Source organism: Elephantulus edwardii, unplaced genomic scaffold (genome assembly GCF_000299155.1).
Source record: "Elephantulus edwardii isolate Elephantulus edwardi_28Jun2011 unplaced genomic scaffold, EleEdw1.0 scaffold00145, whole genome shotgun sequence".
In the NCBI taxonomy this organism is placed as follows: Eukaryota; Metazoa; Chordata; class Mammalia; order Macroscelidea; family Macroscelididae; genus Elephantulus; species Elephantulus edwardii.
The window spans coordinates 4616315-4622795 of record NW_006399895.1 but is presented as its reverse complement, the minus strand read 5'-3'; positions in this window follow the sequence as shown (position 1 = coordinate 4622795).

The following is a 6481-nucleotide window of genomic DNA, read 5'->3' as shown; positions in this document are numbered from 1 at the left end:
GATGGATCTTGGCTGAAAGCAAAGAGTACCAGGGAGTATCTATCTGTTTCATTGACTTTGCAAAGACATTTGACTGTGTGAATCACAACCAATTGTGGCTAACCTTGAGAAGAATGGGGATTCCAGAACATTTGATTGTGCTTATGCAAAACCTATACTTGGACCAGGAAGCAGTTGTCAGAACAGAGCAGAAAAACACCACACAGTTCAAAATCAGGAAAAGTATGTGTCAGGGATGCATCCTATCTACATACCTTTTCAATCTACATTCAGAACAGAACATTTGGGAGGCTGAACTTTATGAGGAGGAATGTGATATCAGGACTGGAGGAAGATTCATCAACAACCTGTGTTATGCAGATGACACAATCTTGCTTGCTGAAACTGAGAAAGACATGAGACATTTGCTACAGAAGGTCAAGGACTGTAGCCTTCAACATGGATTGAAGCTTAACATTAAGACAACAAAAATTCTCACCGCTGGGCCATTCGACAGCATCATGATGGACGGAGAAAAGACCGAGATTGTTAGTAACTTCCACTTACTTGGTTTCACAATCAACACTCTTGGTCCCAGCAGTCAGGAAATCAAAAGACACATTGCACTGGGAAAGTCTGCTCTCAGGGACCTCTCTAGAATACTGAAGAGCAAAGATGTCAGTCTGGAGACTAAAGTAAACTTGATACTGGCCGTGGCCTTTACAATTACTTGCTAAGCATCCAAAGAGCTGGATTATAACTAAGACTGATACAAGAAGGGTTGATGACTTTGAATTATGGTGCTGGAGAAGACTGTTGAACTACCAGGAAAATGAACAGGTTTGTCCTAGAGAAGGTGAAACCAGGCTGCTCCCTAGAGGCAGGGATTTTGAAGTTCTGTCTCAAATATTTTGGGAACATGGCCAGGAGGATCGAGACCCTAGAGAGGGACATCATGCTTGGAATGAAGGAGGGACAGCATAGGAGAGGAAGACCCAGGATGAGATGGATTGGCACAGTGACTGGAGAAATGGGATTAGGTCTGTTGGAGATGATTAGATTGGCTCTGGATAGGGCAGAATTCAGAGTTGATGTACTCAGGATCGCTGAGTTGCAGGCAGCTCTATGGTATTTACAACAACAACAACATATAAAGGAACACTTTAGGAAGCCTAGTTTCACAGCGGTTAAGCACTTGGATGCTAACCAAAAGATCAGTGGTTCAAATCCACCAGCCACTCTTATGCAAGAAAGATGTGGCAGTCTGCCTCCGTACACTCTTTAGAAACTGTGGGGGACATGCCACTCAATGCAGTAGGGTCACTGTGAGTCAAAAATTGCTTGACAGCAGTGGGTGGGGTTAGTATTAAATGCTAGGCACTAAAAATAATTTTCTATTTTCTAATATCCAGTCCACATTCAAATTGCCTAAATGGTCCCAAGAACCTTGTTCTTGGTATTTTCACACACCAAGGCTCTGTCAAGATCCTCCTGCTGCCTTTGATTTTGAATTCTCTTTAGTCTCTTTCCCCAGTGATGCTGAGGTTGGAAGCATCTCAGTTACTTAGTGCCACCATATTCAGAAATTCATGCTGCACATCATCCCCTGGCCTCTGGTTGATTTTTCCTACACACACTTGACTCACTGATCTCTGTATGCCTATGTATCTATCTCCTCACCAGACTCTGAACACCTCAAGGACAGGAACTGAGTTTCTGTCACTGTCAATTCTGCAGGTTCCAGGTCAGGCCCTTCATGGAGTCAATGTAGAGCCAGTGACTGTGCACTGTCTGCACCATCATCAAAGGGCCAAAGAACATTCATTCTCTTTCTTCCTCCCTTCCTCCCTCCCTCTCTCTTCCTCTCCTGGGCAAGGTTGTGTATGAGAGAGAAAGACAGACGATACCTCACCAAAACCAAACATTTACCAGTTCAACCAGTCTTTGGTGTACAATTCAGTAGCATTAATTACATTCATCTGTTTGCATACCTGCAACTACTCTTTATTTTTTAAAAAAACTTTATTAATCAGTAAAACTCTCGATTCCTCTCTCTTCTCACCCCATTAGTAACTGTGGATAAGCGTGTTTCTATGTCTTTCAGTTCCATATATTTCACATAAGGAAAATCATAGGTCTTCTGGTGGCCTAGTGGCAAGGAGTTGTGTTGCCAACTCAAAGACAAGCGGTTTGAATCCACCAGCTACTCTGTGGGAGAAAGATGAGCAATCTCTTCCTGTGTGGTTTACAGCCTCTGAAAACCCACTAGTGTCAGCTATGAGTTGGTTCTGACTTGGGAGCATGTAACAATAACAAAACAGAATGATACAGTATCTGTCCTTTTGTTTCTGATATTTTGTAATGTTTCCAAGGTTCACCCATGTCCAAGTAGGTATCAGAACTTCATTTCTCTTAATGGCTGAATAATATTTCAGTGTACATAAACACATAACACATTTTGTTTATCCAGTTATCTATTCATGGACGTACAAGTTATTTCTACATTTTGGATACTGAGAATCATGCTTTAATGAATGTGGATGTACATGTCTGAGTTCCTGCTTTCAAATCTTTTGAATATATACCTAGAGTGGAATTAGTAAATCATATGATAATTTTATGTCTAATTGTTTGAAGAACCACAAAGTTGTTTTCCACAACAGAAGAACCTTTTTTATGTCCCCACCACAATGGATGAGGGTTTCAACTTTACCACATGCTCCCCAATATTTGTCACTTTAATTTTTCTTATAATAGCATTCTTGGCATGAGCAGTCAAGAAATAAAAAAAAACAAATTGCACTGGAAAAACCTGCTGTCAGGGACCTCACCAAAGAGCAACAGTAACAGTCTAGAAACTAAGGTGAACCTGATTTAGGCCATGGTCAGGCCATGGTCTTTGCAATTACTTGCTATACATCAGAGAGCTGGTCTATGACAAAGAATGATAGAAGAATTGATGCCTTTGAGTTGTGGTTCTGGAGAAGAGTCTTGTGGACTGACAAGAGAACAAACAAGTCTGTTGTGGAGAGGGTGAAATCAGGCTGCTCCTCGGAAGCAAAGATTTTGAAGCTTTGACACAGTTTGGGCATGTGGCGAGGAAGGACCAGTCCTTGGAGAGGGGCATCATGTTTGGGATGGTGGAGAAGCATTGCAGGAGAAGATTCTGGATGAGATAGATTAACACAGAGACTGGAATAATGGGGGAAGGTGTGTCAGAGTCAGTGAGACTGGCTCAGCACAGCACAGCATTCAGAGCTATTGTACAGAGAGTCACAGTAAGTTGTAGTGGTCTCGAGGGCACATAACAACAACAATGATTAATAAGGTTGAACATCTTCTCACATGTTTGTTGGCCATTCCTCTACCTCCATTGGGAGAAAATACCTATGTTCCTTGCTCATTTTTTATTTGATTGTTGACATATATGTTTATTATATAGTCTGGATATGAAACTCTTATTAGATATATAAAGTAGTAAACCAATACTTACAAACTAGTACCTTCAAGTTGAATCTGACTCATGGAAACTCCACGTGTGTTAGAGTAGCTGTGTTCATTGGGTTTCCAATGGCTGGTTTTTTAGAAGTAGTCAGCCAAGCCTTTCTTCCAAGGCACTTCTGGACGGACTCAGATTTCCTTTTGGTTAGCAGTCAGGTATTAACTATCTGTACCCAGCTGGGACCAGGAACTTCTGGCAGATATCTCTCTCCCTACACCAACAACAGGTTTCTGAGGATATAAATTGCATGGGAGAAGATTGTCTGTCTTTTCCCTATGGTGAATTTGAACCACCAGAGAGATACAACCTTTGGCTTAGCAGCACAACTGTCAGTATTTTCTCCCATTTTTTAGATAGTCTTTCACCTTGTTGGTAAAGTGAACAACAATTAAATCCATTTTATCTATTTTGTCTTTTGTTTGCCTGTTTCTGGTGACATATCTAAGAGTTCCTGTTGAAAATCAGGCCTTCAAGCATCACTTCTATTTTCTCTTCAAAAGTTTCATGACCCATACATTTAGATCCTTGAGCTGTTTCAAATTTATATATACACACACACATATATGCATATGTATATATACATACATATACATATGCACATATATATACACGCACATACATGTACACACATATATATACACACACACATACATACAGGAAGGTACTGGTCCAATTTCATTCTTTTGCATGTGGCGATCCAGTTGTTCCTGCTCCATTTACTTAAAAGATGATTCTTTCCCTCATTGAATAGAGTTAGCATCCTTGTTGAAAATCAATTGACCATAGATGTACGGGTACGCAGTTTTTAGAAAGTGAATTTAAAGTCATTTCATGGAGCAAATGCCCTGCCCTTGAAATCATGGACAGCATCCCAGAGGACACACAAACTCCACTCTACTTCCCTACCTAAGAGGAAAGGGACCCTCAAGTCACACAGAGCTCTTGATTAGAGGCTGCACTGCACAGCTGAGACGTGACTATCGATTTTAGAGAGACAGGCACTTGCCAGACCACAATTGTACTCTGAGAAGCAACACCAGAGTGCATGAGGAGCTGGCCCTGTTCCCATAATGCATCTTACAGGAGTGATTCAAAATCCTTTGGGTTTTCATGGAAACAGGAAACCACTTTCAGACCACTGAGAATGGGAAGAGAGGATGTGTATCCTGTTTGTGTTGTCTTCTTACACATAAACTGTCCACAATGCTCATCACCTTAATGAGCATTTTAAACTGCCCCCTGCCTCAGATGATGCTTTCTAAAGCAGGGCTTCTCAAACTTTAATGGGCAAAGGAATCATCTGGGGAGCTTGCTAAAATGAGTGTTCTGATTCAGGAGAGCTGGGATGGGCTCTAAGCACCTGTACTTACAGCAACCCTCCTGGCAATGGTGGTGTAGATGCCACACTGATGTACAAACCACACTTTGAAACACAGCATTCTAAAGTCAAGATATAGCTTCTCATTTATTCAGTCAACTGGTGAAGGAGCCCTGGTGGTATAGTAGTTTGCATGATAGGCTGAAAGTTCTGTGGTTCAAAGCTACCAGCGGCTCTGCAAGAGAAGAATGGCAGTCTACTCCTGTAAAGATTCAAGCCAAATGGAGGGACATCCCGGGTCAGAAGCCACTCCATAGCAGAGGGTCTAGTTTGGTTTTATGAGTCACAGACAGGCTATATAAACAGGTTAATGAGAACAAACACAAGATAAATAAAACCTCTGCTGAAAATTCAGCAGAATATGCCTTATCACTACAGCTAGGATTTTGCTTATGTATTAGCTTGACTCTTAAAAATCAAAACCAGATGCATTGCTGTGGAGTTCATTCTGCCTCCTTGTGACTCCACATGTTACAGAGAAGAACTGATCAGCAGGTTTCCTTGGCTGTGATCTTTAAGGAAGCAGACTGGCAGGTCTTTCTTCCATGGTTCTGCTGTATTCTACCACCTTTTAGAACAGTCTTGTTGTTCAAGGCCATATAAATAATCCAATTTATTGTGGTGTTATGTATCACAGGATGAGAAATCACCCGGCCTCACACAAGCCTCACACTCTTACGTTTGAGCCACTGTTCAGGCACTACATCAATCCGTTTCACTAACATCCTCCATCTTTTTCACTGACCTTCTGCTTTACCAAACATGATATTTTTTTTTCCTTCTCCAGAACTAAACCGTCCTGATAACATTCCCCAAGTACATGAGACAAGTCTTACATTTTTGTCTTTGAAAGAACACTCTGGATGTACTTCCTCCAAGACAGATCTGTGCATTCTTCTGGCAATCTGTAAGGAGTTGTGTTGCTAACTCAAAGGCCACAGTTTCCTAGCAGTTTTAATCCACCTCAGAAGAAAGATAACCAATCTCCTCCTATTTTATTAACTGCCTCTGAAAAGCAGCAAGGGTCAACTATGAGTCCATTCTGACTTGATGGTGATGAATGTATGTGCCCAGCAATCTGTAGTAGACTCTGTATTCTTTACCAACAATAAGAGTTCAAATGTATCACTTATTCCTTGGTCTTCTTTCAATTGTCCAGCTATTCTGTACCTATTGTTGTCTTTAGGTTCTGTCAAGTTGAGTATGACTCATAGACACCCTATGAACAGCCGACCTGAACCCTGCCCTATCCTGTGCCATCCTCATTATTTCTATCATACTAGAGCCTGCTGCTGAAGTCACCTTATCAGACCATCTTGTTGAGGGTCTTCTTCTCCTTAACTGACCCTCCATCTGTCCAAGGAATAGCCTCTCCTAGCTATATATCCAAAGAATGAAAGGTGAAGTTTCACCATCTGTGCCTCCAAGGAGCACTCTGGCTGTATTTTTTCCAAGACATACCTGTTTGTTCTTTTGGCGGTCCAGGGGATATTCAGTACTCTTCTCCAGCATTACAACTGAAAGGCATCGATTCTTCTGTCATCCTTTCTCACTGTCCAGCTCTCTGATGTGTAGCAGGTGATAGAGAAGGCCATGACCTGAATCAGGTACACCTTAGCCTT